The sequence below is a fragment of the Trichosurus vulpecula genome, chromosome 3, assembly GCF_011100635.1.
Source record: "Trichosurus vulpecula isolate mTriVul1 chromosome 3, mTriVul1.pri, whole genome shotgun sequence".
NCBI classification, from domain to species: Eukaryota; Metazoa; Chordata; class Mammalia; order Diprotodontia; family Phalangeridae; genus Trichosurus; species Trichosurus vulpecula.
This window is the reverse complement of record NC_050575.1, coordinates 333,076,940-333,092,306: the sequence shown is the minus strand read 5'-3', so window position 1 is coordinate 333,092,306 and position 15,367 is coordinate 333,076,940. Positions and strand designations below refer to the sequence as shown.

General features: G+C 38.8%; 1 pseudogene; it reads left to right on the top strand.

Annotated features, from left to right (window-relative positions):
• Positions 1–471: 471 nt before the first annotated feature.
• On the top strand, positions 472–592 carry LOC118845209 (annotated as a pseudogene).
• Positions 593–15,367: the final 14,775 nt, after the last annotated feature.

Below are 15,367 nucleotides of genomic sequence, written 5' to 3'. Positions count from 1 at the left end.
CCCAAAGTCATATGGATAGTAAGTGGAAGAGATTCTATTTGAATCCAAGTTCTCAAATTCATGGGACTAGATCTAAAATTTCAATTTAAAGTTATGATCCTAAGGAAATAAAATAACAGTTCTAAAAAAGGGAAAGTAATGCATTGCCCATATTGTGATCATTGTGTTATAAATTCATTTAGGGCAGGGCTCACCATATGGTTTATCATGAATTTAGATGCAAAAAGGTTCGGGACCTAAAACAGCTTACCGTGAGGTATGATAAAGTATAACCGTATGCTGATGAATACAAATTCCCTAATGCTTAGCTACTGGAGCTAGAAGAGAACTTTGGTTTCTCCCATTTCCAAAAGAGGAGAAGAAGCCTGGAAGTTGGCTACTATGTTAGAAAGACAGGCAGGGTGGGACTGGGCTTTGGAGAGAGCTAGTCACTTCTGCAGGATTCTACAGCCTATGGCTACCCAGGCACCTGTGTTGTATGGAAGGAGAGATTAGCTTTGCTCCTGATAAGGATAGAAGAGGTCTAGTGGTTTTGCAACAGAAACACAGTTAAGGCATTGCCACCTGCTCTGTGGCATCTAACAATGTTTGACATGTATGGAGTTTTCAGGGAGGACTAGAACCTCTGGTGAGTCCTTGCTGAGTCCTTTTCAGCAAGTATCCTTTGGTGTCTTACTTCACCCAATTATCACCTGTTTCTCCAAGAAGCTGTAGCATGCACAGTGGCCACACCTTAGCAAACCATATTGGCAGACCAGCTAAACCAGGCTGAGGGTAACCAATAGGCCTCAAACCCAAGATTTAGGAAGATTTCTACTTCAAGCATGTGAAGACTTCTCCCATTGTAATAGGGATATAAGAACAATTTGTTCCAATGGTCATGAAGGTAGCAGAAGCAGGTTTTATGGAACACTTCAAGGTTGGTCAAACATTGAAGATACCAAGGCTATCTACTGTGTCCCGGGCCATCACCAGTCATCCTGACTTTTGTCTTGCTACTGGACTTCAATGATGCTGGAAGAGAGAGTGAGGCTGATGACTTTGCACAATTCTGTTTCACTTGTAAATCAAGACATTATCTGTGATGTCATTGGTACTCTTTGAAAATAAAGGTCAAACAACAACAACCCAGGTACCTGCCATAACTGCCCATCTAGCCCTGTATTCTGGGCTGAAGCTATTGCTAAGACCAAGAATGAGATTCTAGAGTCTAAGACAAAGATGTAGCCAGCATATGTGAAAGCTGCACAGAGTAGGTTCCCATTCTATTTTCTGAGAATAGAACTATACAGACTCTTACTTTCTCAAACCTTTCTTGCTTTTATCCTCATATCCCCAATCCTTATCTCTTGTTACCTCTTAAAAGTTTGTTTTGCTTTCTTTTTCACCAGAGTTTTTTTTTAAAGAAACTTGTTTCTTTGAGATATCTTTTGCTGAAGTACTGGCTTCTGTGTTCTTGGGGGATTAAATGAAGGTTGAGGATGCAGGGAAGCATGAAATATGGTAAGTAATTCCATAGAAAAGAGAGTCAGGAGATCTTATAATCTGATTGATGGCTGATTGGATTGTCAAGAGGGAGAAGAGCTTGAATGATTTCCTTCTGTCTATCATGGCCACAAGAGTCACTGTGAAGAAACCCAGGCTTGACTCTTCTTCAATGTGTTTATGGGGGCGCTGTCAAAATATAGTAACTAACTCAGAAACCAAAATAAATCAATAAGTGAATACCTATATTGATAAAGGAAATTTCCTTATCTGGGGGGGGGGTCCTTACACCAATAGAATCACAGGTCCTAATCATATAATACAAGAGTATTACACATGTGTACACAAATTTGAAATGATACACAATTTATCTTCCTCTATGAGGTAGGTCTCATTATAATAATTGGAAAGATTGCCATATTAATTTTCTGTTTGCAAAAAGATCTCCAGTAATATAATTTAGGCTAAATGAATATATAGCTTAACTTTTAAAATGGGCAATATGAAAATCATACACAAGGGAGGCAAGGGAAGAAGACATTTCTCTTTAGAAGCATGAGTTGACTCCATTTCTTTGTAGGATAATTAGATGTGAGCTTTTTATGTTCCCCGAAGATTAGAATTGTCCCATAGTTTGAGTCAACCTCAATATCGTGAAGCTATTTTATTTCTTACACAAGAATGATTTTCATAGTCTTGGCCTCACCTGAAGTAGGTATCCACATCAGTGCTTCTGTGGCTTATAATATATATCTCCTGATGCCAGCACTAATTTTAAGGCTTTCCTCTTTAGCTGAAAGTTCATACAATTATATAGTCATCAGTTCTAGTTATTTCATTACATATGAAGAGATAACTACTTGGAATAGATGCTGATATTTTCAGAATTTATACCTGGGACAAGCAGCATAGAACCCGTCCTAGAAAATCAATAGGAAATATATCTTCAAATTAAGCTTGTTATTTGAAAATGATATAAAAAGTAGTTAAAACAGATCCAGTTGCATAGGTAGGGGACTGAGTTATTATGGTGTTCAAAAAATGGGTGTGCTGGGGAGGGGGCAGAGTCAAGATGGTGGCTGGAAAACAGGGACTCACTTAAGCTCTCCCCCAAATCCCTCCAAACACCTGTGAAAAATGGCTTTGAACAAATTCTAGAGCTAGAGCATAGGGAAGCAGGTCTCCAGCCCAGGACAGCCTCGATGGTCACTGGGAAGGGTCTATCACACTGTACTGGGAGTGGAACACAGCCCAGCATGGGTCAAAGCAGGCTGGAGTAGATCGGGCAGAGCAAGCCTCAGGGCCATGAATCACTGAGCTGGGGCAGTTACCAGACTTCTCAACCCACAAATGCCAAAGACAACTGATCAGATCAGTGGGAAAACTGCTTGATTTTGGTGAGAGAGTGCATGGTCCGGCCCCAGTTCTGGGGGCAGCGGGCAGCAGCAGGAGGAAGCAGGAGGAAGCTCCAGCAGCTGCTTCCAGAATTCTAGCAGCAGCTGCTTCCAGAGTCCCTGGCCTGCAGACAGCAGGAAGGACCAAGCAGAGTGGGAGTGCAGGGAGCACTTTGCTGGTGCAGGGGCAGGGTTCTGTTACTTTGCCCTGCTTGGATAAGGGTCATGGTCTTGCTTGGTGGTTCTTGGGGGAGGAGGAGCGCTGGTGTGGTGGAGCTTGCAGTGACTGTGGAGTAGAAGTAGCTCTGAAAACAGCAGCACAAGGCCCTTGAAGCTTGGGACAAAGCAGTCTCCACTTTAAAAGCAGTCATACCCTGACAAAAAGGGCTTGGAATATGATATTCAGGAGGTCAAAGGAGCTAGCATTAAAACGAATAATCACCTACCCAGCAAAACTGAGTATAATACTCCAGGGCACAATGTGAATTTTCAATAAAATAGAGAACTTTCAAGCTTTCTCAATGAAAAGACCAGAGCTGAATAGAAAATTTGACTTTCAAACACAAGAATCAAGAGAAGCATGAAAAGGTAAACAAAAGAGAAATCATAAGGGACTTACTAAAGTTAAACCATTTTGTTTACATTCCTACATGGAAAGATGATATTTGTAACTCATGTGACCTTTCTCAGTTTCAGGGTAGATGAAGGGAATATACATATGTGTATCGACTGAGGGCACAGGGTGAGTTGAATATGAAGGGATGATATCTAAAAAAAATAAAATTAAATTAAGGGGTGAAAGAGGAATATATTAGGGGAAGGAGAAAGAGAGAGATATAATGGGGAAATTATCTCACACAAAAGTAGCAAGAACAGTAGTTCAAATGGAAGGGAAGAGAGGGCTGGTGAAAGGGAATGAGTGAATCTTGCTCTTGTTGGATTTGACTTAAGGAGGGAATAACATACACACTCAGTTGGGTATCTTACCCTATAGGAAAGTAGGGTGGAAGGGGATAAGAGAGGGGGGATGATGGAAGGGAGGGCAGATCAGGGGAGGAGGTAATCAAATGCAAACACTTTTGAAAAAGGACAGAGTCAAGGGAGAAAATTGAATAAAAGGGGACAGGATGGAGGGAAATATAGTTAAGTCTTTCACAACATGACCATTATGGAAGTGTTTTGCATAATGATACATGTGTGACCTATGTTGAATTGCTTGCCTTCTCAAGGAGGATGTGTGGGGAGGGAAGAAAGGAGAGAATTTGGAACTCAAAATTCTAAAAATAAATGCTCAAAAAAGTTGTTTTTACATACAACTGGGAAATAAGATATACAGGCAATGGTGTATAGAAATCTATCTTGCCCTACAAGAAATTAAGGGGAAAGGGGATGAGGGGGTGGGGAGTGGGATGATAGAAGTGGAGGGCAGACTGGGGAAAGGGGCAATCAGAATATATGCAATCTTGAGGTGGGGGGAGGGTAGAAATGGGGAGAAAATTTGTAACTCAAAATCATGTGGAAATCAATGTTGAAAAGTAAAAATATTAAATAAAATAAACTTAAATGTCAACACGCACACACACAAAATGGGTGTGCTGCATAATCTGTTCTTATCTTTAATTGTTTTTACTAACCACTACAGGTACCAAGATCCTGATTTGTAACCGTTTTTATGCTGCGGAGGAAACAAATGTTTTAAATTGTTCCTTGTCGGGGGGCGGAGCCAAGATGGCGGCTGGTAAGCACGGACTAGAGTGAGCTCCGTACCCGAGTCCCTCCAAAAACCTATAAAAAAGGGCTCTGAACCAATTCTAGAACGGCAGAACCCACAGAACAGCAGAGGGAAGCAGGGCTCCAGCCCAGGACAGCCCGGATGGTCTCTGGGTGAGCTCTATTCCACACGGAGCTGGGAGCTGGGAGCTGGGAGCTGGGAACGGAGTGGAGCAGAGCCCAGCCTGAGCAGCGTGGACGATCCAGGCCAGAAGCCGGGCGGAGGGGGCCCTAGTGCCCTGAATATGTGAGCTGCGGCAGTTACCAGACCCCTCGACCCACAAACACCAAAGACTGCGGAGAAGGTTAGTGGGAAAAGCTGCGGGAGTGGAAGGAGTTCGCGGTTCGGCTTCCAGCCCCGGGGGCAGCGGAGGTGGGGCAGCTACAGCTGTTGTTACTTCCGGCTCCAGGCCCACCTGGTGGGGGGAATTAAGTGGCGGATCACAGCAGGGGTGCACAGCCTGCCGAAGATCTGAGCCCAGTCTGGACTGGGGGTCCTTGGGGAAGGAGGAGTGCGGCTCTGACAGAGCTGGCACCTCCCCCCCAAACGTAGAACATAGAACTCTGTAATCTACAAGCAGTCATACCCCACTGAAAAACTCAAGGGTCAAGTTAGTTAGTTGGGAATATGGCCAGGACGCGAAAACGCACCCAGATTCAGTCTCAGACTTTGGATTCTTTCTTTGGTGACAAAGAAGACCAAAACATACAGCCTAAAGAAGACAGCAAAGTCATAGAGCCTACAACCAAAGCCTCCAAGAAAAACATGAACTGGCCCCAGACCACAGAAGAACTCAAAAAGGATTTGGAAAAGCAAGTTAGAGAAGTAGAGGAAAAATTGGGAAGAGAAATAAGAAGGATGCGAGAAAACCATGAAAAACAAGTCAATGACTTGCTAAAGGAGACCCAAAAAAATACTGAAAAATACACTGAAGAAAACAACACCTTACAAAATAGACTAACTCAAATGGCAAAAGAGCTCCAAAAAGCCAATGAGGAGAAGAATTCCTTGAAAGGCAGAATTAGCCAAATGGAAAAGGAGGTCCAAAAGACCACTGAAGAAAATACTACTTTAAAAATTAGATTGGAGCAAGTGGAAGCTAGTGACTTTATGAGAAATCAGGATATTATAAAACAGAACCAGAGGAATGAAAAAATGGAAGACAATGTGAAATATCTCCTTGGAAAAACCACTGACCTGGAAAATAGATCCAGGAGAGATAATTTAAAAATTATTGGACTACCTGAAAGCCATGATCAAAAAAAGAGCCTAGATACCATCTTTCAGGAAATTATCAAGGAGAACTGCCCTGATATTCTAGAGCCACAGGGCAAAATAGAAATTGAAAGAATCCATCGATCGCCTCCGCAAATAGATCCCAAAAAGAAATCTCCTAGGAATATTGTTGCCAAATTCCAGAGCTCCCAGATCAAGGAGAAAATACTGCAAGCAGCCAGAAAGAAACAATTTGAATATTGTGGAAACCCAATCAGAATAACCCAAGACCTGGCAGCTTCTACATTAAGAGATCGAAGGGCTTGGAATGCAATATTCCGGAGGTCAATGGAGCTAGGATTAAAACCTAGAATCACCTACCCAGCAAAACTGAGTATCATGTTCCAAGGCAAAATATGGACTTTCAATAAAATGGAGGACTTTCAAGCTTTCTCAGTGAAAAGACCAGAACTGAATAGAAAATTTGACTTTCAAACACAAGAATCAAGAGAAGCATGAAAAGGTAATCAAGAAACGGAAATTGCAAGGGACTTACTAAAGTTGAACTGTTTTGTTTACATTCCTACATGGAAAGATGATGAGTATGATTCATGAGACCTCAGTATTAGGGTAGTTGAAGGCAATATGCATATATATATATGCATATATATATGTTTATGTATATATATAAGTGAATGTGTATGTATGCATGTATCTATGTGTATATGTATGTATGTGTATGTATGTGTATATATATATATATGTAAAAGAAAGAGAGCAGACACAGGGTGAGTTGAGGATGAAGGGAAGATAGCTAAAAGAAATAAAATGAAATTAAGGGATGAGAGAGTAACTTACTGAGAGAGGGAGATAGGGAGAGATAGAATGGGGTGGATTATCTCCCATAAAGGTGGCAAGAGGAAGCAGTTCTAGGAGAGGAGGGGAGTGGGCAGGTGAGGGGGGAATGAGTGAACCTTGCTCTCATCAGATTTGGCCTGAGGGGGAATACCATACATACTCAGTTGGGTATCTTACCCCACAGGAAAGAAGAGGGAGGAAGATAAAAAAAAAAAAATAAAAGGCAGGGGGATGATGGAGTGGAGGGCAGATGGGGGTGGAGGTAATCAAAACAAACACTTTGGAAAGGGGACAGGGTCAAGGAAGAAAATTCAATAAAGCGGGATGGGTTGGGAAGGAGTAAAATGTAGTTAGCCTTTCACAACATGAATATTGTGGAAGGGTTATACATAATAATACATGGGTGGCCTAGGTTGAATTGCTCAACTTCTTAGGGAGGGTGGGTGGGAAGGGAAGAGGGAAGGGAATTTGGAACTCAAAGTTTTAAAATCAGATGTTCAAAAACAAAAAAACTTTTTGTATGCAACTAAAAAATAAGATACACAGGCAATGGGGCGTAGAAATTTATCTTGCCCTACAAGAAAGGAAGGGAAAAGGGGATGAGAGGGGAGGGGGGTGATAGAGGGGAGGGCTGAATGGGGAACAGGGTAACCAGAATATACGCCATCTTGGAGTGGGGGGGGGAGGGCAGAAATGGGGAGAAAATTTGTAATTCAAACTGTTGTGAAAATCAATGCTGAAAACCAAATTTGTTAAATAAATAAATTGCATTAATAAAAAAAAAAAGTAATCCAAGTAAAAAAAAATAAATTGTTCCTTGTCGTGAAGCTTTGATTATTTCTAACCCTAGTTATGACTCTGGACATATTGGAATAAAATAAAACTAGTCTTTTATTTAGACCGTGGGAGTTGTCTCAACAAGACAACAGCACTCTCTTCCTCACCTCTTCCCCCCCAACAAAAAAAATTCAGTCAAGCAACACTGACAGGTCTGTTTTAGAGTCAGTTACATGACTTGGTGACTCATGTTATTTCCTCATCTAGCATTCACCAGGATAATGGAAACACCTTAGCTGAGATTAGCATACATGTCAGTAGCTCTTATGGCACACCATGATACTGAGGTCTTATGGCATTTCATCTTAATGAATTCTTACTTTTCTGACTCACCATCCTCCCCCTCCCCCTGCATTGGTGGGGCCAATGAAGGGAAGTCTGATTATATCTTCGTTCCCAGGTAGGCCCCAAACCCCTAGCTACTAAGTACTAAGCTACTAGCTGCTAAGCCAATGTGGGCGTGAAGCCCCCAGGGTCCTAAGGGGAGTTGCTAAGACCAGAGCCAATAGTAAGAGCTTAAGTTCTGATTACTCAGATGATGTTTGATGATGGCTAATGAGTTTGTAAAAAGGGAAGACAGAGCTATTTGCTTAGGGCTCTCACTCTTGGCAGTGTGCTGATGTTGAGATTCTGGGCAGCTGTAGTTAAGAGCACTCCAGCTTGTAAACCTGGATGTTTGGACTTTGTTAAACTCTGTTAACTATGCGTTGAGATTTGAATCAGACAAGGTCTGTCTGTTGATGTTTGTAATTTATTTGTATTTGCTCTGAAGTTCAGGGTGCTGGCTTTTTCCCCTGAACTAAATGAATAATATTTGTATACTGGATTAAAGTAAGATTGTTAAACCCTTAACATTGCTTTCCTTAGTAAAGCAGATCAAAAGAACCTGGGCTTGCTGCATTCTGTCTGCTGGTTGTTGGTTTTACAAGCCACAGTAGCTGCTAGCTGAATTGTTGCAACACCCCTCTATAGTTGGGAAACCTCCTTTCTGTCAATAGTCTGTGTGTTATCACTAAATGTCCTTGAAAGCACAAATGTTTACATAGATTAAAGAATGAGCAGGTTTATTTATAGGTCAAAGAACACAGACATGGCTTATGTCAGGCTACATGGAAAATAGTATCTACCAGTGACCAGTTCTCCCAAGTTGCTTCTATATCTTTGGACAAGTACGAATTATTTTTTATTAATGATACTTATTATTAATAGCAGTAACACTAGCATTAGCAGCAGCAGCAGCAGTGCTAATTCAACTATTCAACAAAGCTTTATTAAACATCTTCTGTGTGCAAGGAACTGTCTCAGGTGCTGAGGAGCCAAAGACTGTTAGCTTTCTTTCTTTTGTTTCTGTTTATACTTTTAAAGACTATGACAATCAGTCATCTGATTCAAATTTATGTTTTTCAAGAGGAAGTTGAAAGTATGGAATTATCCTAAGATGACATGGGAAATCCCAATGCAGAATTGATAGTAAGAGCATCTAGACACTGGGCAAATAACTCAGAATATGTACTAATCACAAGAACATTTTTTTATTTCCTTCCTCTAGTCAAGTAAGCCAGACTTTTCTAATATCCAATGCTTGACCACTCTGGCATTTGACACTACATACTATCTAGTTCATTAAACTCTCCCTCCATTGGCTTCCATGATTCTGCATTGCTATGGTTCTCCTACCTTCTGTGTACTTAAAAAAATTGATTTATTTATTTTTAGCTTTCAACATTCACTTGCACAAGATTTTGAGTTACAAATTTTCTCCCCAACTCTCCACTTCCCCACCCAAGACACCATGCATTCTGATTACTCCTTCCCCCAATCTACCCTTCCTTCTATCACCCACCCCTTCTTTTATCCCCTTCCTTTCTATTTTCCTGTAGGGTAAGATAGATTTCTACACCCCATTGCCTGTAAGATATTCACTTTCAAGCTAATAATCTAATAAGTGGAAAAAATATGTTGTTGGGGAAAGCTATCTGGAGGAAATGACATCCTCTTTGGGTAGATCTTTAAAGAAGGAAGACATTTCAACAAATAGAAATGTAGTATGAAGAATTGAAGTTATTCAAAACTTGAGGTACAGCATGAGCAAAGGGATGACATTGGTAGAAGAAAAAAAGGTAATGGGCATGGTGAGTAGTCCAGGTTGGTTGGAACACAAAGTATGTGAAGGAGAAGAGTGTGAGATAGGCTTGGACAATGAGTCTTGGGGACAGATTGCTGAAGGCATTGAATGCCAGTCTAGACTTTATATTTTATTCAGTGGAGAATGAGAATCACTACAGATATTCTGAGTGGAGGAGGACATGATCATAATGAATCATTTGAAATATAATTTAAGTAGCATTGGAGGGTAGTTGGAGAGGGAATGCACAATATAAGGAAGATCAATTATAAGCTATCACAATATTTGAATAAGAAGAAATAATAGCTTGAATTAGGGTGGTTGAATGGTCATGGAGAGAAGGGGCCATATAAAAGAGATATATTATAGATGTAGAGAAGATAAGACTCGTTATCTACTTGGATATATAGGGTAAGGAAAGTTAAAAGAGTAAAAGATCTACAAAATATAGAGAAGATAGGGTGAGGGGCAGGTTTGGGGGGATAATTGAGTTTAATTTTAGAAATTTTGAGTATCATATGTGAGTGTGACATCCAGCCAGTCAACATACATTCCTCAAGGGCCTACTATTTAGCAGACATCATTCTAGACCTTGGGAAAGAGAGGCAAATGTGGAACAGTCCTTGTCTTAAGGAGCTTACAATATTTGAGGGGGAGACAACATGAGTATTAAAGCTTGAACAATAGTCATTTTCTACTGTTCTTGCCACACCTGCTTTGCTGCTTCTTCTTTTAGAGGCCACACTAGGGATGCAGGATTTAGGTGAAGGTCTGGGGAAATGAATAGGGCAGAGTGGAGTGGTTCAGTTGGTGTGTGATATAGCTAATGGTGGGAGTATGTCCAGACTCCTAATTTAACTGTAGCCCCAGCCTGAGGCTTCTTTTCCTTTCTCTTCTGCCCTAGCTCTTCCTTTCCTTTCCAGTAACAGGCTATGGGGACATGTGTTAGGCTGGTCCTTTTAGGGGGGCAGGAAAGTTATTTGGATTCCTTGATGCCTGAAGCAGAAAAAGGCTCAATATAAGGGGGAATTTATTGGAGTTAGCATTTTTATCTGGGCTCCTATTGCCTCAGGGGAATGCTTTCCTGACCTAGTGTGGCTGGTTGCCATGGTGATTATGGAGGTGGAGGAGAGTAGCAATTTATATCCTTTTCAACTTTTGGAGTCATATTCTTTTAATTTCTTGTGATGAGTAAAGTTGGTTTTTATTACATATTAAGATCTAAAAGTGACTCATTGCACTTTAATCCCTTAGCCTGAATCACTGGAGTGGATTAGGTTACTATTGGTCCAGAATATATATATGTATGTATGTGTGTGTATGTATATATATTCACACACACATATGTATATGTATATATGTGTATACATGTATATACACACATATATACATATATGTATACACACATATACATATACACATATATGTACATGTACATATGAATATGTATATATAAAGAAAATGTGTGCAAAATAAATTTTAAAAGTAATTTGCATGAAGGAAATTAACAGCTGGGAGAGCAATAGTCTCATGAAGAAACTAATGCATGAGCTGAGCTTTGAAGAAGTAAGGGGTGGGGGCAATTTGGAATATGTTCCAAGGAAATGAGATAGCCAATGCATACACATGGAGATAAGAGGTATAATGGGGAGAGAGAGAGGGAGGGAGGGAGGGAGGGAGAGAGAAGAGAAGAGAAGAGAAGAGAAGAGAAGAGAAGAGAAGAGAAGAGAAGAGAAGAGAAGAGAAGAGAAGAGAAGAGAAGAGAAGAGAAGAGAAGAGAAGAGAAGTGACATTTATTTAGAACTTTCTAGGTACTGTGATAAGTATTAGTGATCCAAATATGAGCAAACAAGACCCCTATGCTCCAACATCTCATAATTAAATGAAGGTAAGACTATAAAGGAGGCCTGAAAAGTGTGTAGAGTGTACTGGCAAGGAAAAGGAGAAGTGGAAAGAATGCATATAGCCAGGAATGAAGTGAACATGACTGGGGATCTTCATAAAATGGTGATGGGACTTGGGATTTACCAACCAGGTAGCCAGAATTATAACCCAGAAACTCAACACATCCTAAAGAATTCAACAATTAGACCATACTAAATTGGAGCATCATCACAGACAAACTACTGTCTATAACCACCATCCAGGAATGACATGGAGCCATAAACATATAAAAAAATGTATAGAAATTGCAATGCTAAATACCTATAATCTCTTTTTTTATATTTTTATGTATTTCATTAAATATTTCTCAATTACATGTAAATTTTTAAGCAATCATTATAACAAAATCATCATAACAAAAATTTTTAGTTTCAAATTCTATTCTTCCTTTTTCTCCTCCCTCCTCCTTGAGAAAGCAAGCAATCATGAAGTCATACAAAAGAGATTTCCATATTAGCCATTTTGCAAAAGAAAACACAGACAAAAGTAAAACAAAAGAAATGAAGAAAGTAAAAAAAAAGTTATGCTTCATTCAGTATTCAGAGGTCATCAGGAGGATAGCATTTTTCCTCATAGGTTCTTTGGAATTGTCTGGGATCATTGTCTTGATCAGAGTAGCCAAGTCTTTCACAGTTTATCATCCTCACAATATTGCTGTTACTAAGTGGAATGTTCTCCTAGTCCTGCTCACTTCACTTTGCATGAGTTCATATAAGTATTCCCATGTTTTTCTGAAACCATTTGGCTCATAATTTCTTATAGAATAATAATAATATTCCATCAAAATCATGTACTACAACTTTTTCAGTCATTTGCCAGTTGAGCAGCATTCCCTCAATTTATAATTCTTTGCCACCATAAAAAGAACTATTATAAATATTTCTGTACAAATAGATACTTTCCCCTTTTATTTTATCTCCATGGGATACAGATTTGGTGGTGGTATTGCTGGATTAAAGAGTATTTACTATTGTATAACTCTTTGGGAATAGTTCCAAAATGTTCTCCAAAGTGGTTAGACTAGTTTACAATTCCACAAATAGTGCATTTGTGTCCCAACATTTGCATATCCCCCCATTATTTGTCATTTTGCTTTTCTGTCATATTAGCCAATTTGATAGGTATAAGGAGGTGTCTCAGTTGCTTTAATTTGCATATCTCTAACCCTGTGGTGGGGAACCTATAGCCTAGAAGCCACATGTGGCCTTCTAGGTCCTTGGATAAGGCTTTTTGACTGAGTACAAGTTTTACAGAACAAATCCTTTTAATAAGGGGATTTGTTCTTTGGAGTTTGGATTCATTCAAAGGGACACACTTTTGGTCCTACAGGGTCACATGGCCTCTGGGCCACAGATTCTCCACCCCTGCTCTAAGCGGTAGTGATCTAGAGCATTTTTTATGTGACTATTGATAGCTTTTATTTCTTCTTTTGAAAACAGCCTGTTCATATCCTTTGACCATTTATCAACTGGGGAATGGCTCTTATTTTTATAAATTTGGCTTAGTTGTATATTTTTTGAGAAATAAAACCTTTATCAGAGAAACTTATTACAAATTTTCCCAGTTTCCTGTTTTCCTTCTAATTTTGGTTGCATTAGTTTTGTTTGTAGAAAAGCCCTTTAATTTCATGTAATCAAATTATCTATTTCACTTACCATAATCTCATCTATTTTTTTGGTTGGTCTTAGCCTTTTCTTTTATCAATAGATCTGACAGATATATTTTTCCATGCTTCCCTAACTTACTTGTGATATCATCCTTTATGTATAGATCATTTATCCATTCTGTCCATATCTTAGTATACAGTGTGAGATATTGGTCTATGCCTTGTGTCTGCCAAACTGCTTTCCAGTTTTCCCAGCAATTTTTGTCAACTGGTAAGTTCTGGGATCTTTGGGTTTATCAAACACTAGAACAATATGGACATTTACTACTGTGTATTGTGTGCCTCATCTATTCCTCTGATGCACCACTCTATTTCTTAGTAAATACCAGCTTGTTTTGATGATTACCTCTTTGTAATATAATGTGAAATCTGAAACTGCTAGGCCATCTTCCTTCACATTTTATAAATTTATTTCCCTGGTATTCTTGACTTTTGTTAAAATTATTTTTGGTAGTTTAGTATGGCACTGAATAAGTAAATTTAACTTAGGTGGAATTGCGATTTTTATAATGTTTGCTCTGCCTACCCATGAACAACAATTATTTCTCCAATTTTTTAGATCTGTCTTAATCTCTGTGAAAAGTGTTTATATAATCCCTAGCTTTGTTTGGCTGGTAGACTCCCAAGTATTTTCTGCTGTCTGCAGTTGTTTTACATAGAATATTTCTTTCTATCTATTGCTGCTGGACTTTGTTGGTACTATATAGAAATGCTGATTCTTTATGTGGGTTTATCTTTATCCTGCAATTTTGCTAAAGTTGATAATTGTTTCAACTAGGTTTTTAGTTTACCCTCTAGGGTTCCCTAAGTATACCATCGGTCATCTACAGAGTGATAGTTTTGTTTCCTCACTGCTTATTCTAATACCATCAATTACTTTTTCTTTTCTTATAACTATATCTAGCTTCTCTATTACAATATGGAATAGTAGTGGTGATAATGAACATGCTTACTACAATTCTGATGGGAAGGTTTCTAGCTTATCCCCGTTACAGATAATGCTTGCTGATGATTTTCGATAGATAGTACTTATCATTTTAAGGAAAACTCCATTTGTGCCTTTGCTCTCTTGTGTTTTTTTTTAAATAAGAATGAGTGTAGTATTTTGTCAAAAAAAATTTTTTTTTGCAGCTATTGAGATAATCAAATGATTTCTGTTAATTTTGTTATTAACATGGTCAATTATGCTGATAGTTTTCCTAATATTGAACCAGATCTACATTCCTATTATAAATCCCATCTGACCATAACATATAATCTCTGTAATATATTGCTATAATCTCCTTGCTGGTATTTCATTTAACATTCATATTCATTAAGACCATAGGACCAAAAGGGATACTGCCTCTCAGGGCACTCTTGACTGGAAGTACTCTTCTTTTTAATTTTTTTTAAATTTTCTTTTTTTTAAAAAAAATATTTAGTTACATGTAAAAATAATTTTTATTATTTATTTTTAAAACTTTGAGTTCCCTATTCTCTCCTTCCCTCCTTCCCCCACCCCCATTGAGAAGGTGAGAAATTTGCTATACTTTATACATGTGTAGTCATGCAAAACATTTACATATTTGTCATGTTGTGAAAGAAAACATAGAACCTCCCCCTCCAAAATAAAGCCCTCAAGAAAAATAAAGAAAAATTAAAAAAAACATGTTTCAATCTGTATTTGGACACCATTAGTTTGTTCTCTGGGAATGGATAGCATTTTTCATCATAAGTCCTTTAGTGTCATCTTGGATCACTATATTGATGAGAATAGCAAAGGTATTCACAGCTGATCATCTTACAATGCTGTTGCTGCTTTATACACAGTATATTTCACTTTGCGTTAGCTCATATAAGTATTTCCAGGTTTTTCTGAAAGCATTCTGCTCATTGTCATTTCTTGTAGCACAACAGTATTCCATCATAATCCCTTAGCACAATTTGTTCAACCATTCTCCAATTGATCGGCATCCCCTCAGTTTCCAATTCTTTGCCACCAGAAAAGAGCTGCTATAAATATTTTTGTACATATAGGTCCTTTTCCTTTTTTTCTTAAATCTCTTTTGGGATATAGATCTAGTAGTGAT